This window comes from Lepidochelys kempii, chromosome 9 (assembly GCF_965140265.1).
Source record: "Lepidochelys kempii isolate rLepKem1 chromosome 9, rLepKem1.hap2, whole genome shotgun sequence".
NCBI lineage: Eukaryota > Metazoa > Chordata > Testudines > Cheloniidae > Lepidochelys > Lepidochelys kempii.
Window position 1 is genome coordinate 72,658,610 of NC_133264.1, and position 20,711 is coordinate 72,679,320.

The following is a 20,711-nucleotide window of genomic DNA, read 5'->3' on the forward strand; positions in this document are numbered from 1 at the left end:
AGAGCCAGTATGAAACATACTAATCTTTAAACACAAACTAATCTTTGGTTTTTATGAACTCAATTTTTTGAACCTTGACACATTAGTTTCTAAATGAAAACAATAATAACAAAGAATATACTCCTGGGGAATTCAATCCAGAGCTTGGTAATTTAGCAGGTTTATGTATGCAAGGTTGCCATGGAGCTCTGTCAGGCACTTTGATTCAATGATCTTCCATATTGTGATAGTCTCCTTTATGCTATTGTGACATATACCACCAATGAAGTATATATATTTGATGACTGTCAGACTTTTAAATCTTAAGCATAGAAATTTGTGAAAAAACACTTGTACTTAAATTGTGCTGCAAGAAATGTTGGTGAGCTAGAAAAAATAGCTTCTCTCTTTATAAGTATATTTTCATTACTAGTTTATTCTGCTTTTCAGACTATGGGAGGGAGTGAAATGCTGAAGAAATTTCTTGATGCCAATTTCAGCTGTGATGTATGCTTATGCATAGACCCTTAGCCAATGGTAAAAGGGTTATACATAGGATTGCCAGCCCTCTACTTGAACAAAACCGAACACCCTTGCCCTGCCCCTCCTCTGAGGTCCTGCCCCTGCTCACTCCACCCCTCCACCCCCGTCGTTCGCGCTCCCCACCCTCACTCACTCGCTCATTTTCACCGGGCTGGCTCAGGAGGGTGTGTGGGGGAGGTGAGGACTCCAGCTGGGGGTGTGGACTCTGCAGTAGGGATTGGGATGAAGGGGCTGGGGTGCAGGAAGGTGCCCTGGGCTGGGACTTAAGGATTCAGAGGGCAGGAGGGGGATCAAGGCTGGGGCAGGGGGTTGGGGCCCAGGAGGAGTGCAGGGGTGCTGGCTCCGGGTGGCACTTACCTCAAGCAGCTCCCGGAGCCAAGGTCATGTCCCTCCTCCAGCTTCTATGCAGAGGTGTGGCCAGGCAGCTCTGCGTGCTGTCTCATCCTCAGGTGCCGCCCCTGCAGCTCCTATTGGCCACAGTTTCCGGCCAATGGGAACTGCAGAGCCAGTGCTTGGGGCAGGGGTGATGCACAGAGCCCCCTGTCTGCCCCTATGCCTAGGAGCCAGAGTGGGGACATGCTGCTGCTTCTGGGAGCCACATGGAGCAACGGAAGGCAGGGAGCATTCCCATTGAAAACCTGACACCTGGCAACCCTAGTTATATAAGAGTCTAACCCACTCTAAATATCCTGTCCTCCAGAAAATATATATGGAATTCTGAAGTGAGGCTAGAGTGCAGCAGCCAGTTACAATAATTAGATTTGTGCAATTTTTTTTTTGGTCTTGTTTCAACCCTTACAGAATCTTTCCTACTTCTGGAAGAATATTGAAAATAAGCTATTTGGATATAAATATGTGATCTTTAGCACTATAGTTGCTGTGCCATTGATTTGAGGCCACTTATTCCCACAGTATTCTTGCCAGTAAGTTAAAGTATGGGCTGGATGAATGTACTATAAGGTGGATAAAAAGCTGTCTAGATCGTCAGGCTCAATGGGTAGTGATCAATGGCTCCATGCCTAGTTGGCAGCTGGTATCAAGTGGAGTGCCCCAAGGGTTGGTTCTGGGGCCGGTTTTGTTCAATCTCTTCATTAATGATCTCGAAGATGGTGTGGATTGCACCTTCAGCAAGTTTGCAGATGACACTAAACTGGGAGGAGTGGTAGATACGCTGGAGAGTAGGGATAGGATACAGAGGGACCTAGACAAATTAGAGGATTGGGCCAAAAGAAATCTGATGAGGTTCAACAAGGACAAGTGCAGAGTCCTGCACTTAGGACAGAAGAATCCCATGCACTGCTGCAGACTAGGGACAGAGTGGCTACACAGCAGTTCTGCAGAAGAGGACCTGGGGTTACAGTGGATGAGAAGCTGGATATGAGTCAACAGTGTGCCCTTGTTGCCCTGAAGGCTAATGGCATTTTGGGCTGTATAAGTAGGAGCATTGCCAGCAGATCAAGGGACGTGATCATTCCCCTCTATTTGGCATTGGTGAGGCCTCATCTGGAGTAGTGTGTCCAGTTTTGGGCCCCACACTACAAGAAGGATGTGGAAAAATTGGAAAGAGTCCAGCGAAGGGTAATAAAAATGATTAGGGGGCTGGAGCACATGACTTATGAGGAGAGGGTGAGGGAATTGGGATTGTTTAGTCTGTAGAAGAGAAGAATGAGGAGGGATTTGATAGCTGCTTTCAACTACCTAAAGGGGGTTCCAAAGAGAATGGATCTAGACTGTTCAGTGGTAGCAGATGACAGAATGAGGAGTAATGGTCTCAAGTTGCAGTGGGGGCAGTTTAGGTTGGATATTAGGAAAAACTTTTTCACTAGTTGGGTGGTGAAGCACTAGAATGCGTTACCAAGGGAGGTGGTGGAATCTCCTTCCTTAGAGGTTTTTAAGATCAGGCTTGACAAAGCCCTGGCTGGGATGATTTAGTGGGGGATGGTCCTGTTTTGAGCAGGGGTTGGACTAGATGACCTTCTGAGGTCCCTTCTAACCCTGATATTCTATTATTCTATTTTGATAATACTTTTTGTTTTTTAATTGCTGTGCTTGGTGTCCATCTACATACACAAATGGATGTCAGGCTGGATAGCTAACTGCAGGAATGTAGCATAACATAGAAATCTAGTCCAAAATTACTTGATTAAATGAAAATATTTGTCAATTATCACCAGTAATAAAACACATCCTTTATTCAGGCCTGAGGGTTATAATCATTGTAAACTGATTAAACTGTTATTTATATTAATGTAGTACCTAGGAGCCCAAGTCATGGCCCTGGTTCCCCCATTGTGCTAGGTGCTGTGTAAACACAGAACAGAAAGACAGTCTTTGCTCCAAAGAATTTTTCATCTTAAAATGAGTACGTTCTAGCATATTCTACACACTGGAGAGCAGTGACGCACCTTTCCACTCTCTATATTAAAGAAGAATTCATCTCAGATTCAGTGCAGAGTATCTCTGGCCAAACGATGGCTTAGAGGCAAATAGTTCATTATATCATTGAATATGAATTTGCCAACACTCAAGTGATTCTTCAGAAGAAATGAAGACTATGACAGCATTTGATGCACTTTCCTTGGATTTGATAATTTCCTTGATGGAAATTTCTCTCTCATATAACTTGCTAATATCTAGGCCTTTAGAGTTCTGCTAAAGCATGTGTTCTAAACATGTGTTCCATCACAGGAGTCTTTGAGAAATCTCATTTGCTATGTCTGGGAAACAGTTACCCTTACAGTGAATGGTTTTACAAATATGAAGAAATTCATTGCTCTTTTTGTAGCATTGTGTGAATTCACAGTTATTTGGTAACCATCAGGGTACATACACCAACGCAGTGCTCATGCTAGTGTATTTCCCCAGTATGTGGAAAAAGAGGCAATCCTGTGCTTCTTATCTATAAGAAAACTAGCGTTGCTTATCCATTGACTCTGATATCAGTACTGGGGGGGAAAAGTCCAAAGGAAATAAAGCATTACTGCTTCTATGGATTTTAATTCATAAAGCTATGGAGATACTTTATTCATTCCTTTGTTTAATTTACAGTATTTGATACCAACTCATTTTCATTCCTAAGTTTTCTGAATTAATGTTGGTTCATGTATATCTTCGTTCTGGTGGAAACTCTGAATATGTTCACCTACTTGCTCACTATAAATTTACAAGCTACTGCTTTTAATAGAATTAGTGTGTACTTGCATGTATCGTAGAAGCATGTCTCTTCATGTTTTACAGTTATGCTGTTAAAACCCAGCAGGGAAAGAAAACTGCATGCACTTATCACTAAATATGCTTGAATAAAATTGACTTAACCACAGATACCGTGGAGAGAGAATGCATCATAAGAAAGATTTTTCATGCACTGCCATGGATGCCATAACACAGCAACTCTTTTAAGCCAGCTTAGTGGTATGGGATATCTAGCGTGTTAGTCATAAGTGGTGTATATAGATAGAAATAATTTTCTATTCCATAGAGCCAGTTGTTTTTATTTCATCGTGGCATGTCCTAAAAAGACAAGCGGTGTCTATCAATACCGCTCTGGCTTACTACCTAGCCCTGAAATCTTGAAAAGGAAATGTAGACATCAGACCCTTTTCATCAGCTCAGTACTGATGTTCTGAGGAAAAACTGCTAATGGTGTCTTAGGATTTTACACTGGAAAGTCAAGGATTCACATTTTGTTTCTGCAAAAAAGTCTGTTCTCTAACCCCAGGAAAGAACCTGAACAATTCCAAGGTAGAACATAAGGTGTTATTGTACATTTTCAGCTTAACTGAGGGTAAACAGGGAAATATGAACATTATAGAAACAAAACCAAAGAATTTTAAGCAAATATTTTTGTCCTATGTGAGTCTTTGGTATCTGGATTTGGGTGAACAGAAAATAATTTTTAAACATTCATTGTGTTGGGACTATTTTTTAATGCACACAAATCATTGTCTGATTTTAGGACACCCCTCTCTACCCACATTGCTGTAGGTTCAGAACTGGAACTATTGCCAGAATCCTGGAGCCACATGCCCTCCTCATCCCCTGTTTTGTGATGAAAGGTAAAGAAACATCTTTTAAAGTAAGCTTCTAGCTCTTTTTCCTTTTGAAGGGCATCTTTGAAAACAAAACCCCATAAGTATGCTTGGAAATTCATATTATTCACTGTCCATAGCTGCCAAGGTCTGGCTATTGGGGTCCATGAAAATGAGTAGACATCCTTCTATTTTTAGGGGGACACTAAATTAATTCATGTCTTGGGGGCAGTACTGCCAAAGCCTTCATTTTTGGTAATAAGATCATTCCAAGGTCCGTCCCAGTTAGCTGTATGCAAACTGAGCTGGCTCCTCTGATGAGCAGCCAATGTAAACCATTCCCCCAAGAAGGCATCAGTCCAGGAGTATATGAGAGAACATAATCTTAAGGAATAAGCATGTATTATAATCAAGAGACTTTCCCTTTTTTTTTATCCTTCAAAATATTTCCTTTTCCCAGAACAGCTCAAGTTTTCTCAAAGCTAAGGACACAGATGACACCGTGAGTAAGAAAAATATTTCTCATGCTTTTCTTTTGTGTATCTGCAGCTACAATGTGCCATTTGTTCAATCATTCTCATTTGTAACCCACGTGGTGCTGCAGCCTTCAATGACGAGCAATACGCACTGCAGCAAAGGGGTGTGGGGCTGGACCGAGTAAGCTTGAACAATGGTTGTGTTTGCACACTTTTGGAGAAATAAATGGTACAGAGTGTTTTAAATCTCTGGCATAGCTGAAATTTTGAGCATCAGGTAGGGAGATTAAAAGCTAAGGAGGCCCAACATAGTGGTATCCTAATGGTGCCCAGAACTGAGTTGTTCGATCCACCAGTACAGTTGTCTTGTAATGTGGCATGTAATACTTACTGGAAGAAATCCCCTTTACAGGTTGACTCTAAGTCAGTGGTTCAAGTTGGTCCTATGGCTACGTGTATTTGTGGGAGAGGATCTCAGGTCTCTAACACTCCATCTGCCTCAGATTTCAGCAGATTGAATGAATTGACAAGTTCCTGTATTCTGTATCAATCTTCTCTGTGTTGATTGACATTTGGAGTCTGCAATGTGCCATGATTCAGTGGTGGTCTCTCTGGCAAATATGGCCCCGCTCCTCATGGTAGTTGCAGTCCACGTGAACTCCCTAGAGATCTTATTATTGTCCCTAACATTCTTATAGTCTAGCTGGAGTGCCTATCCAGTTTTGTTTCACTGCTGCAGATCCCAGGAGCGTCCCCTCTCATGCATTTGTCCAGATAGTCACTAGTAGATCTATGCAATTTGGTGCATTCAAGATTGGCCTGGACACAGTCCTCTCCCAAATGGGCAGTGAAATCCAGGACCTCAGCACAGGACCACAAAGAAGGACAAGGCACAGCTGTTGTATAACAATTCTTCGACTCCAAGTGTATGAACTTGCCATGAGCTGAAATCACAAAGGCCATACCTGACTCTGTGCCAACATTTAAACATTGAAATGACATCTGGCCAGGAGGACCACAGAGTGGTGAGGGCACACAGATAAACTGACTAGCCGATCCAGCACAACCTTAAAGCAGTGTGGAATAACAGTTGGAGGACTGCCAGATGCACAACAGTTGTTTCAGAGTGGCAGTGCAGCCATATCTACTTTCTTGAGGGTATACTCATCCTGCAGCTCAGTAAACCTACTTCTAAAGTGAGTGTATTAGCAAAGGTTAAAGTGTCAGTGGATTCACAAACAAAAACTTGTTTGGTTGCAACATGCTTTATTGTGAAATAATTCAAGTTAACCTGTGTCAAGGTTCTTTCCCCACTCTGAACTCTAGGGTACAGATGTGGGGACCTGCATGAAAACCTCCTAAGCTTACTTTTACCAGCTTAGGTTAAAACTTCCCCAAGGTACAAAATTATTTTACCCTTGGATTTCCACTGCCACCACCAAACTTTATCTGGGTTTACTGGGAAACATGGTTTGGACACGTCTTTGCCCCCAAAATCCTCCCAACCCTTGCACCCCACTTCCTGGGGAAGGTTTGGTAAAAATCTTCACCAATTTGCATAGGTGACCACAGACCCAAACCCTTGGATCTTAGAACAATGAAAAAGCATTCAGTTTTCTTACAAGAAGACTTTTAATAGAAGTAAAGGAATCACCTCTGTAAAATCAGGATGGTAGATACCTTACAGGGTAATTAGATTCAAAACATAGAGAATCCCTCTAGGCAAAACTCTAAGTCACAAAAAAGACACACAGACAGGAATAGTCATTCTATTCAGCACAGTTCTTTTCTCAGCCATTTAAAGAAATCATAATCTAACGCATACCGAGCTAGATTACTTACTAAAAGTTCTAAGACTCCATTCCTGTTCTGTCCCCGGCAAAAGCAGCATACAGACAGACACAGACCCTTTGTTTCTCTCTCTCCTCCCAGCTTTTGAAAGTATCTTGTCTCCTCATTGGTCATTTTGGTCAGGTGCCAGCGGGGTTACCTTTAACTTCTTAACCCTTTACAGGTGAGAGGAGTTTTCCTCAGGCCAGGAGGGATTTTAAAGGGGTTTACCCTTCCCTTTATATTTATGACATGCCCCCCAAATCTCAGCTAGGGTGAAACGCTGGCTGGAATTTCTTCCTGGAGCTCTAGGAAAAACAGAGTTAATAAGACACATGCATCTCTAAATATACTACCAAGTACATAAAGACTAACAATATTTTCCACATCTCAAGGACGATTTTAACCAGTTGATTCTGGGAAACTTTCACGGGAGAGTGCATCAGCCACTTTGTTAGAAGCTCCTGAGATGTGTTGGATGTCGAAATCAAAATCTTGGAGAGCAAAACTCCACCGAATAAGTTTTTTGTTATTTCCTATGGTGGTATGAAGCCACTGTAGCGCAGTATGGTCAGTTTGCAGGTGGAAACGCTGTCCCCAAACATATGGGCGTAGCTGTTCCAGGGCGTAGACAATGGCGTAACATTCTTTTTCACTGACTGACCAGTTGCTTTCCCTCTCCGACAGTTTTTTGCTGAGAAACACTACAGGGTGGAATTCTTGATCAGGTCCTTTCTGCATTAAAACTGCTCCCACACCACGCTCGGACGCATCTGTGGTTACTAGGAACGGTTTGTCAAAGTCTGGGGCCCTTAGTACAGGGTCAGACATGAGTGTTGCTTTAAGCTGGTTAAAGGCCTTCTGACACTCTTCGGTCCACTGAATAGCATTTGGCTGTTTCTTTTTGGTTAGGTCTGTCAGTGGGGTGGTGATTTGGCTGTATTGTGGTACAAATCATCTGTAATAACCGGCCAAGCCTAAGAAGGATTGAACCTGTTTCTTTGACTTTGGGACAAGCCACTTTTGGATAGCATCCACTTTGGCCTGTAGGGGGCTGATAGTTCCTTGACCCACCTGGTGTCCAAGGTAAGTCACTCTGTTTAGGCCTATTTGACACTTCTTAGCCTTAACAGTTAGTCCTGCCTCCCGTATGCGCTCAAGGACTTTTTGTAGATGTTCCAGGTGTTCTACCCAGGAATCCGAAAATATGGCCACATCGTCAAGGTAGGCAACTGCATATTCTCCTAATCCCGTTAGGAGACCATCTACAAGTCTTTGGAAGGTGGCGGATGCATTTCGCAGCCCGAAAGGGAGTACATTAAATTCATACAGCCCGAGATGTGTGATGAAGGCTGACCTTTCCTTGGCAGATTCATCTAGCGGTACTTGCCAGTACCCCTTGGTTAAGTCCAAGGTAGAGATGAACTGGGCCCGTCCCAGTTTCTCTAATAGTTCATCTGTGCGTGGCATTGGATAGTTGTCAGGGCGAGTTACACCATTTAGCTTATGGTAGTCCATGCAAAAATGTATCTCCCCATCTGGTTTGGGAACTAGAACCACTGGAGATGCCCACGCACTTCCAGAGGGGCGGATTACACCCATCTGTAACATATTCTGGATCTCCCATTCTATAGCAGTTTTACCTTGAGGAGACACCCGATAAGGTTGGACTTTAATTGGGTGAGCATTACCTGTGTCAATGGAGTCGTATGCCCGTTCAGTCAGTCCTGGGGTGGCTGAGAACATTGGCGCGTAGCTAGTGCACAGCTCCTTGATCTGCTGTCGCTGCATTTGCCCAAGGGTCATGGAGAGGTTCACCTCTTCCACACCACCAGCACTTTTCCCTTCATAGTAGACACCTTCAGGCCACTCAGCATCGTCTCCTCCCTGCGCTGTAAACTTACAAACTTTTAATTCTCTGGAATAAAAGGGCTTTAGAGAATTAATATAGTACACCTTAGGCTTTCGGTTGGAGGTGGGGAATGCTATGAGATAATTAACAGCTCCCAGGTGCTCCTGGACCGTGAATGGCCCTTCCCACGATGCTTCCATTTTATGGGCCTGGAGCGCCTTTAAGACCATGACCTGGTCTCCTACTTTGAAGGAACGTGCTCTGGCATATTTATCATACCAGGCTTTTTGCTCTTTTTGAGCATCCTGTAAGTTTTCTTTAGCAAGGGCTAAAGAGGTTCGGAGGGTGTTTTGTAGGTTGGTTACAAAGTCCAGACTGTTAGTTCCTGGAGAAGGTGTAAATCCCTCCCATTGCTGCTTCACCAACTGTAATGGCCCCTTAACCTCACGGCCCTATACAAGTTCAAATGGGGAAAACCCTAAACTGGGATGTGGTACAGCTCTGTAGGCAAAGAGAAACTGCTGCAACACTAGGTCCCAATCATTGGAGGTGCTCATTTACGAATTTACATATCATGGCCCCCAAAGTTCCATTAAACTTCTCCACCATGCCATTTGTTTGATGGTAGTAAGGAGTGGCAACCAAGTGATTTACCCCATGAGCTTCCCAAAGATTTTCCATAGTTCCTGCCAGGAAATTAGTCCCCGCATCTGTGAGGATGTCAGAGGGCCAACCTACCCTGGCAAAAATGTCTGCTAGTGCCTGGCACACACTTTTAGCCCTGGTGTTGCTTAGAGCTACTGCTTCCGGCCATCGGGTGGCAAAATCCATGAAAGTCAGTATGTACTGCTTTCCTCTGGGTGTCTTTTTCAGAAAAGGACCCAGAATATCCACAGCTACTCGCTGAAATGGGAACTTCAATGATGGGGAGTGGCTGGAGAGGGGCTTTGACCTGGTCTTGGGGTTTTCCCACTCTTTGGCACACCTCACAAGACTGGACATAGGTAGAAACATCCTTGCCCATTCCCTCCCAGTGGAATGACCCCCCCAAACGGGGTCCTGTTCACCCCAGCATGGCCACTAGGGTGATCATGGGCTAAGCTCAAGAGCTTGGCCCGGTATTTAGTTGGAACTACCAACTGTCTCTGAGGATGCCAGTCTTCCTGGTGTCCACCAGAAAGAGTTTCCTTATATAAAAGTCCTCTTTCTACAACAAACCTAGATCAATTAGAAGAGCTGAGAGGCGGTGGGTTGCTCCGTGCCACCGTCCAAGCTCTCTGGAGGCTTTCATCTGTTTCCTGTTCGGTCTGGAACTGTTCCCTTGAGGCTGGAGACATCAGTTCCTCATTGGATTGTGGACCTATGCTTGGTCCCTCTGGAAGCGAAGTAGGGGATGGGGCTGTTTCCGTTGACTGTGAAACGCTCTCCACTGGGACACTATGTTGGGGTTCAGGCTCCGGCTGAGCCTCTTGTGTAGGGTTATGGGCTGCTGCCGATTCAGGTTCGGTGGGGCCCTCTGGTGTTGAGGTTGCAAGTACTGGATTCAGTGCTGGCAATGGGTCTGGTGCTGGTTGTTCCGCTGGTTCCAGTTCTGGGACTGATTCCGTCTGGGTCTCTGGGACTGGATCCACTACTGCTGTTGCAGACATTAGCCTGGGGTCCGGGTCCATCACCTCTGACCGGGTCCTGATAGAAGTTTCTGGAACAGAGCTAGGCGTCACGGCTTGTTTAGCCTGGCTGCGGGTGACCATTCCCGCCCTCTTGGCCCGCTTCACATGATTGGCTAAGTCTTCCCCCAACAGCATGGGGATGGGATAATCATCATAGACTGCAAAAGTCCACATTCCTGACCAGCCCTGGTACTGGACAGGCAACTTGGCTGTAGGCAAATCGAAAGAGTTGGACTTGAAGGGTTGAATTGTCACTTGGATCTCTGGGTTGATTAAATTGGGGTCCACTAAGGAAGCATGGATAGCTGACACTTGTGCTCCGGTGTCCCTCCACGCGGTGACCTTCTTTCCGCCCACACTCACAGTTTCCCTCTGCTCCAAGGGTATCTGGGAGGTATCTGGGCCTGCGGATCTCTGGTGTGATTCCGGTGCAATGAACTGTAATCTGTTGGGGTTCTTGGGGCAGTTGACCTTTACATGCCCCAGCTTGTTACATTTAAAACATCATCCAGCTGACGGGTCACTGGGGCGAGGTGGGTTTCTGGAGAATGGGGTGGTGGGACGATAAGGTGTCTGGAGGGTTCTTTGGGACGTAGGTGGGGCCTTGGGCAGTCCCCGGTAATAGGGTGTGGTCTGGGGTTGTCCCTTCTGGTCTCCGCTCCAACTGTGACCATTTTTCTTATTCTCTGCCACCTCCACCCATCTGGCTGCAATCTCTCCTGTCTCGATTACAGTTTTGGGCTTCCCATCTAGGATGTATCTTTCTATTTCCTCAGGAACACCCTCTAAGAATTGTTCCATTTGCATTAGGAAGGGCAAATTTACTGGAGATTCAACACTTGCTCCTGATATCCAGGCATCCCAATGTTTCACAATGTGGTAGGCATGTCAGGTAAATGACACGTCTGGTTTCCAACTTAGGGCTCTGAACCTCCGACGAGACTGCTCGGGTGTTATCCCCATTCTGACTCTTGCCTTGGATTTAAAAACAGTTCATACTTGCTCATGTGTTCTTTAGGCATTTCAGCTGCTACCTCAGCTAAGGGTCCACTGAGCTGCGGCCTCAGCTCTACCATGTATTGGTCGATAGAGATGCTGTACCCAAGGCAGGCCCTTTCAAAGTTTTCTAAGAAGGCCTCAGTATCATCGCCTGCCTTGTAGGTGGGGAAATTTCTGGGATGGGAAGTGGTACCTGGAGAAGGATTGCTAGGGTTTGTTGGTATATTCTGCTGAGCCTTTATCTTCTCCATCTCCTCCACATGCTTCCTCTCTTTTTCCTTCTCCTCCAGTTCTTTGTCCCTTGCTTCCATAGCTCTCCTGTGAGCAGCCGCTTGGTGTTGTTCTGCCTCTTTCGCTGCCTCCCTTTCTTTGTCCTTTGCCTCCATCTCTTTGTCCTTTGCCTCCATTGCTCTCCTGTAAGCAGCTTCTAGAGCTTTTTCAGCTTCTTTCATTGTCTCCAGTTTGGCTAACTCCAATTTGTGTAGTGCCTTGGTGTCTGTCATCTTTACCTCTCTGTTTTTAACTAACTTTACACCCAAGGGTTAGAAATAAAACAAACAAAACTTGGCTTGTAAAATTTTGCTGTGCTGGAATAGGATACCTATTCTCTGATAGTGATTGTCAGCCTACAGAAAAAGACAATTCCCTTTGTCTCTGCTCTGGCCCCAAATCAAAGCAAAAAACCTCCACTACTTGGAAACCTCCTTTCCAGCAGCCCCAAAGGAAAAAAAAATTCCTTTTCAAATCTGTGCTCCTTCTTAAAAAAATCAAAATCCTAAAAAAAAAAAACCCCTACCACTTTTGTCTCCAAGCAAATGGGTATAGAACACCCTCCTATTTACTTTTAGGGGGAAAAAAACCTCAGGTTTATGAAGACTGTGAATTTCCCTGCAGGAGGTTAACTACTCTGCCTCCAGGCAAAGAAAACTTGCAATTCACAAAGATAATCCCCTTTTGTCTCTGCTCTGGCCCCAAAGCAGAGAAAAAACTAGCTGCTTTCAGTTGGACCTCCTTTCCAGCAGCCCCAAAGGAAAAAAAAATTCCTTTTTAAAATCTGTATTTCTGGTTCAAAAAATCTCAAATTGATCTCAAAATGATTTCAGGTTAATCCCACCACTCTGCCACCATGTCAAGGTTCCTTCCCCACTCTGAACTCTAGGGTACAGATGTGGGGACCTGCATGAAAACCTCCTAAGCTTACTTTTACCAGCTTAGGTTAAAACTTCCCCAAGGTACAAAATTATTTTACCCTTGGATTTCCACTGCCACCACCAAACTTTATCTGGGTTTACTGGGAAACATGGTTTGGACACGTCTTTGCCCCCAAAATCCTCCCAACCCTTGCACCCCACTTCCTGGGGAAGGTTTGGTAAAAATCCTCACCAATTTGCATAGGTGACCACAGACCCAAACCCTTGGATCTTAGAACAATGAAAAAGCATTAGTTTTCTTGCAAGAAGACTTTTAATAGAAGTAAAGGAATCACCTCTGTAAAATCAGGATGGTAGATACCTTACAGAGTAATTAGATTCAAAACATAGAGAATCCCTCTAGGCAAAACCTTAAGTTACAAAAAAGACACACAGACAGGAATAGTCGTTCTATTCAGCACAGTTCTTTTCTCAGCCATTTAAAGAAATCATAATCTAACACATACCGAGCTAGATTACTTACTAAAAGTTCTAAGACTCCATTCCTGTTCTGTCCCCGGCAAAAGCAGCATACAGACAAACACAGACCCTTTGTTTTTCTCCCTCCGCCCAGCTTTTGAAAGTATCTTGTCTCCTCATTGGTCATTTTGGTCAGGTGCCAGCGAGGTTACCTTTAGCTTCTTAACCCTTTTACAGGTAAAAGGATTTTTCCTCTGGCCAGGAGAGATTTTAAAGGGTTTACCCTTCCCTTCATATTTATAACAACCCGCAACAACTTTCAAGCGTGGACAAGCCCTAACCAAATGTTTGCAAAGTGCTATGTAGTACCAAGTTAACTAAAAATTGCCTGCAATCCTCTAGTGGTAGGAGGCCTAGTGGTGCGCAGACTTCTGTCTCATTTCAACAATAGTCCTTAGCAAAATTTGTTAAAAAGTTGTCAGCTTTATACAAAATCCAGCACAACCAGCTGGGTGGCTATTCAGTAGCAGAGTGCTGAGGAACCAAAAGGTTATTTTCTCCTCTTACCCGCACTCATTATTAATTGAAAAGGAGGTTGTCTGTGTTTGAAAATATACCCCCAAAGAATCCTCTTGCTTTCAGACCGGTGAATAGTAGTGTGACCATGATGGCCAGGAGCTAGTTAGGTTTGGGGAACAAAACATTGCTTCACAGGCCCACTCACAAATTGGTAAGGCTGGCTCTGATCAAATCAAATTTTCTAACAGATCTCTAAAGAGGATTAAAAAAACCAATGCTCCACTGAGTAAAGAAGTGGGCTTGACGAGGTGTGTTCAGTCCAGCGGGACTTAGCTACAGATAGACTTTGTTGTTGTGGAGGTGTGATCAGGGCCTATTTAAGGCAGACATAGAATACACAACTTTGTTAGCAATCTTGTCGTCCTGCATGTTGAATTGACTTCATCAAACTATGTATTTTCCTTCCTTGTTCTGGGTGGTTGTTAAATGTGGTTTTGGTAAGCTAATAAATATTTAATAACTTTAATTTGTCTCTTGGGCTGTATTAACTCTCATTCCTACTCCATAAATGACTACAGCCTCCAACTATGAAAAACTGACTGATAGCCTGGCTCAAGTTATTTTATTAACTCTCCTGCTTCTATAGGGTTGTGGTGCCCATGAGACACTGTTTGAAATGTAAGCTTTTTCTTCACAAGGCTGTAAGCAGTTTCTGTCACTTGACATTAGACATGTTGATATCTACATTTTGCTCATCCTAAAGGAACAGGATTTGTACCCTACTCTACAATTTTTCTAACTGGTTTTACCAATTCAAGAAAAACCTCCAATGTGTCACTGTAGAATTTTTATTTCTCAGGATGTAGTATATTTCATCAGTTCTTCGGATTTTTAGTCAGTCTTCATATGTTGTTAAGAACATAAGAATGGCCATACTGAGTAAGACCAAAGGTCCACTAGCCTAGTATCCTGTCTTCCAACAGTGGGCAATGCCAGGTGTGGGGAATGAACAGAACAGGTAATCATCAAGTGATCCATTCCCTGGCGCTCATTCCCAGCTTCTGGCAAACCGAGGCTAGGGACACCATCCCTGCCCATCCTGGCTAATAGACATTGATAGACCTATCCTCCATGAATTTATCTAGTTCTTTTTTGAACCCTGTTATAGTCTTGGCCTTCACAACATCCTCTGGCAAAGAGTTCCACAGGTTGACTGTGCATTGTGTGAAGAAATACTTCCTTTTCTTTGGTTTCAGAGTAGCAGCCGTGTTAGTCTGTATCTGCAAAAAGAAAAGGAGGACTTGTGGCACCTTAGAGACTAACAAATTTATTTGAGCATAAACTTTCATGGGCTTATTGCATCCGATGAAGTGGGCTGTAGCCCACGAAAGCTTATGCTCAAATAAATTTGTTAGTCTCTAAGGTGCCACAAGTCCTCCTTTTCTTTTTCCTTTTGTTTGTTTTAAACCTGCTGCCTATTAATCCCCTGTTGTGGGAGAATGATACAGGAAAGCCAGAAAAAATGCCTGAAACAACCCTATATATGGAAATTTAATATCTGAAGTTTTGAGATTTCACAATTAGTCACCAACAAACTAAGAACAAGGGTAAAACTCTGAACAATAGGTGCATAGAAGTCAAAAGCCACAGTCAATGCTGAAATGTTTTACTTTGAAAGAGTGAGGGAGCTTTCCTTTGTTCCTTAGAACTGTGCTACAATACAAATGCCTTACTATAGTATCTCCTATATATATCTGCAGGCCAGCTAACTTACAAAGCTTAGGATTCCAGAAACCTGGGCTGAATGTTGTGTGTCGCAGGTCTTTTTATGCCTAAAGAATGAGCTTTAGAGAGAGAGAGAGAAAACTTCATAGAAACATTTTGTGCTAATAAAAGAGTAATCTTTTGGGTATATGTGTAAGGTATCTTTGTGGGGATTATGCCTTCCTGAAGCATTGAATAGAAGTCATCTTTTAGAATCAAGTGGTCATATTCTGTAGTATTAATATGTGGTAATTATAAAGTGGCCAAGGAGGGATGGACATTGGAGTGAACGTTTATCTTCCGTGATGAATATCTTTAAAATATCCCTGTCCCCTTAAAATATAGTACCTTATTTCCATATCCTCTCCTGTAGCCCTGTTTGAGGATACCTTATCTAGAAACAAGTAGACAGAGCTGATGAGTGATGAAAGAACTGGGCAGACTTCTGTGGTTTTTACTAACCCAAAACTGGTCCAGTGTTCCACATTATTGGGGTTCATGATGCATGTTTTACACAGTTCTAACCAAAACAGGTACAGCAAACTTTGTGTTAGTGACATTAAATATAATGATGAGTTAAAGCCAAATCTTTGGTGGTAATACTTACCAGTTTGAATAATAAAGATTTAGTCACAATTTTTGAAGCAAGTTAATATTGATGCTTTAGATTGTGATCTGTGTTTTGTAGAGCAGGTTGGTAAATTTACCTGCTCATCTCTTTCCAGTTCAGTTCAAATTTCAAGAATCAGTGTTTAGGAAGTACATTCTGATTTCAGTATGTCACTCAAAATCCCCTGCAAGTTAACCATGTAGTATTTTTCTGTATTCACATCAACTAGGTATAAAGAAAACCTACTTGAAAGCCTACTGTGCTCAAAAATCAGACTTCAGTTTTATTTTTGCAAGCCATGTAGAATAAATAGGTTCCATTTGCAGCACTAAATTTATATTCTGACAGACATATGCAGGCTACTCAATCAAAGGAGTTAATTATTGAAGATAAACGGTGGGTATTAACAGTAAGCATGTCCATTTCATATTAAATGTATTTTTCTGGCAGAAGAATATTTTCACTTCCAAATTATAGCTGAAGTAATTAAAATTCAAGGCATTAATTATACATACATTAATGAAAACCAAACCATATTTCATACTTCTGTTTTGGCAGCATATGGGAAAATTCTATCTCCACAACCATTAGTGTGTTGGTTCAATGACAAATTATATAATCTCTAAAGCCAAATAGAATTATTCCAGTGAATTAAGTTTGTCTATGAAGGAGCATATACAATGTGTGAGGAGTAGGGAAAAAAAGGAGAGCAGGAGTTTAAAGCATTTCACCCAAATGCCACAATTGTCAGAATTTATGAATAATGTTAATGAGCTTTTTTGTTCTTTCCTATGCAGCTTTCGGCAATCTTAAAAATCCATTGCTTTAACTAGAAGACAGCGGTGCTGGGAGGTGTTTAATTCTAAAAATGATTAGGGGGCTGAAGCACATGACTTATGAGGAGAGGCTGAAGGAACTGGGATTGTTTAGTCTGCAGAAAAGAAGAATGAGGAGGGATTTGATAGCTGCTTTCAACTACCTGAAAGGGAGTTCCAAAGGGGATGGATCTAGACTGCTATCAGTGGTAGCAGATGACAGAACAAGGAGTAATGGTCTCAAGTTGCAGTAGGGGAGGTTTAGATTGGATGTTAGGAAAAACTTTTTCACTGGGAGGTGGTGAAGCACTGGAATGCGTTACCTAGGGAGGTGATGGAATCTCCTTCCTTAGAAGTTTTCAAGGTCAATGGAAGAGTGAAACTACTGTTCAGAAAAAGACCTAGGCCCATTTTTGCTATTGCTATTTAACGCTCCTTTGAAATGAAAAAAAAAAAGGCATTTCTTTTGCTGCATTGTTTTATGTTTTAATTTTAAAATAGAAGAATTTAAATCCAGAGGCATAGGTCTGTCAAATTTAGCATCTGCCTTCTTATGAGATTATCAGTAAAATGTAATTTTTGTATCATTCTGAGTATTCATTTGTTAAGGATTTTCCCCCTGAATTTAAAGAGCCATAAATTGCAGGGATTACTTATAAATTCAAAACCTTTTGGCTGGTCTTGGAGCGCTTCTGCTGGGCCCAACTCATGTTGCCTGCTCTGGGTTTACAGACCAGGCACCCTTAGTACTGTTAAGTCAGATGCCAGCACAAGGGAGATGAAAATAGTGTCAGGGATGCCCAGCAGACAGGCATTTACTGCTGCTATGACGCGCCCTGGTGTTGATTCCCAATTCCAGGTTCCAAAGATGACTTTAGCTGCCAGGATATGAAGTGACCATTGGCATGGATCTCCCTCCCAAAGGCTGTCAGTTCAAGTAAGCTGATCTTTGTAGTGATTGTGATAGCAAGGAGTTGTAATGTCCCTTTGTTTTAAGCAAAAGACAACAGATTATTCAAGCCTTTTAGTTATATCAAAGAAGAACTATGTCTCCTTGCCATGTCTCTTTTTGAGCCCATTTAATACAGGCAGAGGGAGATCACATGGATGTAGGCCACTTGAAAATCATACGCCCAGAGTGCAGCATTTAATGTCTGTTTTATATCAGGAGTGCAGGGTTCTGGCAGGTAACGACCCAGATCTTTGATTTGTTCTGTTAATTTTGAGGCCAGCAATTAATAAAGTTGCCACCATCTGTAGAGATGGTGTTGCATGCTTGCAGGAGACTTTGGATGACAATGTGGCTCAGATTTTCAAACATACACATGCAAAACTGTGTGCAAAATAACCAGTGTGTATGCAGCCGTGTCATAAATATAAAGGGAAGGGTAAACCCCTTTGAAATCCCTCCTGGCCAGGGGAAAGCTCCTCTCACCTGTAAAGGGTTAGGAAGCTAAAGATAACCTCGCTGGCACCTGACCAAAATGACCAATGAGGAGACAAGATACTTTCAAAAGCTGGGAGGAGGGAGAGAAACAAAGGGTCTGTGTGTCTGTCTATATGCTGGTTTCTGCCAGGGATAGACCAGGAATGGAGTCTTAGAACTTTTAGTAAGTAATCTAGCTAGGTATGTGTTAGATTATGATTTCTTTAAATGGCTGAGAAAAGAACTGTGCTGAATAGAATAACTATTTCTGTCTGTGTATCTTTTTTGTAACTTAAGGTTTTGCCTAGAGGGGTTCTCTATGTTTTTGAATCTAATTACCCTATAAGGTATCTACCATCCTGATTTTACAGGGGGGATTTCTTTATTTCTATTTACTTCTATTTTTATTAAAAGTCTTCTTGTAAGAAAACTGAATGCTTTTTCATTGTTCTCAGATCCAAGGGTTTGGATCTGTGGTCACCTATGCAAATTGGTGAGGCTTTTTATCCAACATTTCCCAGGAAAGGGGGGGTGCAAGTCTTGGGAGGATTGTTCATTGTTCTTAAGATCCAAGGGTCTGGGTCTGTAGTCACCTAGGCAAATTGGTGAGGCTTTTCACCAAACCTTGTCCAGGAAGTGGAGTGCAAGGTTTTGGGAAGTATTTTGGGGGGAAAGACGCATCCAAACAGCTCTTCCCCAGTAACCAGTATTTGTTTGGTAGTGGTAGCGGCCAATCCAAGGACAAAGGGTGGAATATTTTGTACCTTGGGGAAGTTTTGACCTAAGCTGGTAAAGATAAGCTTAGGAGGTTTTTCATGCAGGTCCCCACATCTGTACCCTAGAGTTCAGAGTGGGGGAGGGACCTTGACAAGCCGTGACTTGCGTATGTGCACTGGGCACTGATCAAGTCATGCATGGACATGTTTGAAAACCTGGGACTTCAAATCATGTGGCCAAATTGTTTGCATTTGGCTTGTATCTCTAGCAGTTCTTAGAAGTCAGTTCTAGAATGTAGCTAAAGTGGAACTGATACAGCTGTACGCCTTACCTTTGGTCTGACGCTAAAGTTTCCAAGACCAATTTATTAACTTGAGTATCGATGCGGATTATGTCTTATGAGTTAGCTGAAGATCTCATGGCCAATATGACAACAATGGGATTGTCACATGGATTATTGGCTGTATTCAGACATCTGGCCACAGTACTATTCAACCTAGCCATAGTAGTTTATTCAACTAATGTAGCTTCCCTTTATTTAAAAATTATTTGCAAACAGCTTTGTTTTTATTACTGATTTTGTTTATTTGTCATAGCCTGAATTTTAGAATATATTGGAGATTTCAGAATATGCTGCATCTGTTGAGGGAGAGCCTGTGAGGAGGGTCTTGAAGTGGATGGAGGAAAGCAATAAGCTAAGTGTTGTGTTGTTCCATTATTGTTCAGCACACAGAGCTCTGATTCTGTCAGCTCCAGCAGGACCTAATATGTGCACCAACTTTAATGAAGTCTGGCCTATAGCCACTGGTGCACCAGAGAGAGAGTATGAATTTGAATTAGACCAGGAATCATAGTGCAGTTGAGCTTTTGGGATAAAGAATTTGTCACACTAGTATGGATTCTGGGAAAAGGATTATTGTGCTATTTGTCAGGGATTGCTAAATGCATTGTTCCCTGTTAAAATTTGCAGGTTGACTAGTCAAGCTGTGTTTTATTTATAATCCGTTGTGATGATCTGAAGAATCTGTCTATATACAGCTTAAGAATTCTGTTTCATATTGGGGAATCCTATATGTGTTTGTCACACAGAAAACTCCATTTGGAATGTGTGGGCCTTGTTGCTTTCTCTTGTCTTTTTACCTCTGTATTGAACTGAAATTCCAAGGGGTCCTGAGGAAAGGCTTACAATAGAGAGTCATTAACCTGAATGGTTCCCATTGAAATGGGAGCACGTGGGACAATGGGACGGCTAAAGGCTAGAGTAAACCAATGTTCTCAAACTTCCCTTCAGGGTCTGGGGTGTAAAGCAGTGGAATTTGGTACAGTCCTTTAAATCGCAAAGACTGTGAATCTGGGGTGGGGACTCACAGAAATTTTGAGAAGAAGAGAGAGAGAGATATGCTTTTCATATCTTTCATGTGGAACCAGCCAAAAAGAAGGAAATTGACTATACGAGAGAGATCCTTCATGATTCAAAGAAGCAACCATATGCAGCAAGGGGATCCTATACTCCTTATCACTGAGAAGTATTCTCTGGACTAAGGGAAGTGTGTGTAAGGTGTTAATATTTGTCTGTATCTGTATCCAGCTGATCTCCTCCGAATTCCACCCCTGAGGAAACTTTTCCCCATTTGCTGCACAGATATTATGAAGCACACAGCAGGCAGCTATGAAATGCCATCTGATAGAGCTGATGGAGGAAAAGATCCGAGGATCGGAGATACAGGTGGAAAGTCTGGTTGAGTTTAGAAAGGAGTTTGAGCAGATTATGGAGCAAAGACATGAGGTAGCTGAAGAGAAAAGCTCAGACTTGCAGATGGAAGCAGGACTGAGAAATTCTGAGGGGAGACTGCTGAGTGAGGAAAGTGGACAG

At 42.8% G+C, this 20,711-nt stretch overlaps 1 long non-coding RNA gene across 1 annotated transcript in view; it reads left to right on the forward strand.

The window, feature by feature from the left end:
• Positions 1–20,711, forward strand: part of LOC140917632 (uncharacterized) — a 111,292-nt gene that overhangs the window by 47,957 nt on the left and 42,624 nt on the right. The window contains exons 2-3 of the long non-coding RNA XR_012160930.1: positions 4,478–4,577; positions 5,011–5,056. This is a non-coding gene — a long non-coding RNA (uncharacterized lncRNA). The remainder of the gene's footprint in view (positions 1–4,477; positions 4,578–5,010; positions 5,057–20,711) is intronic.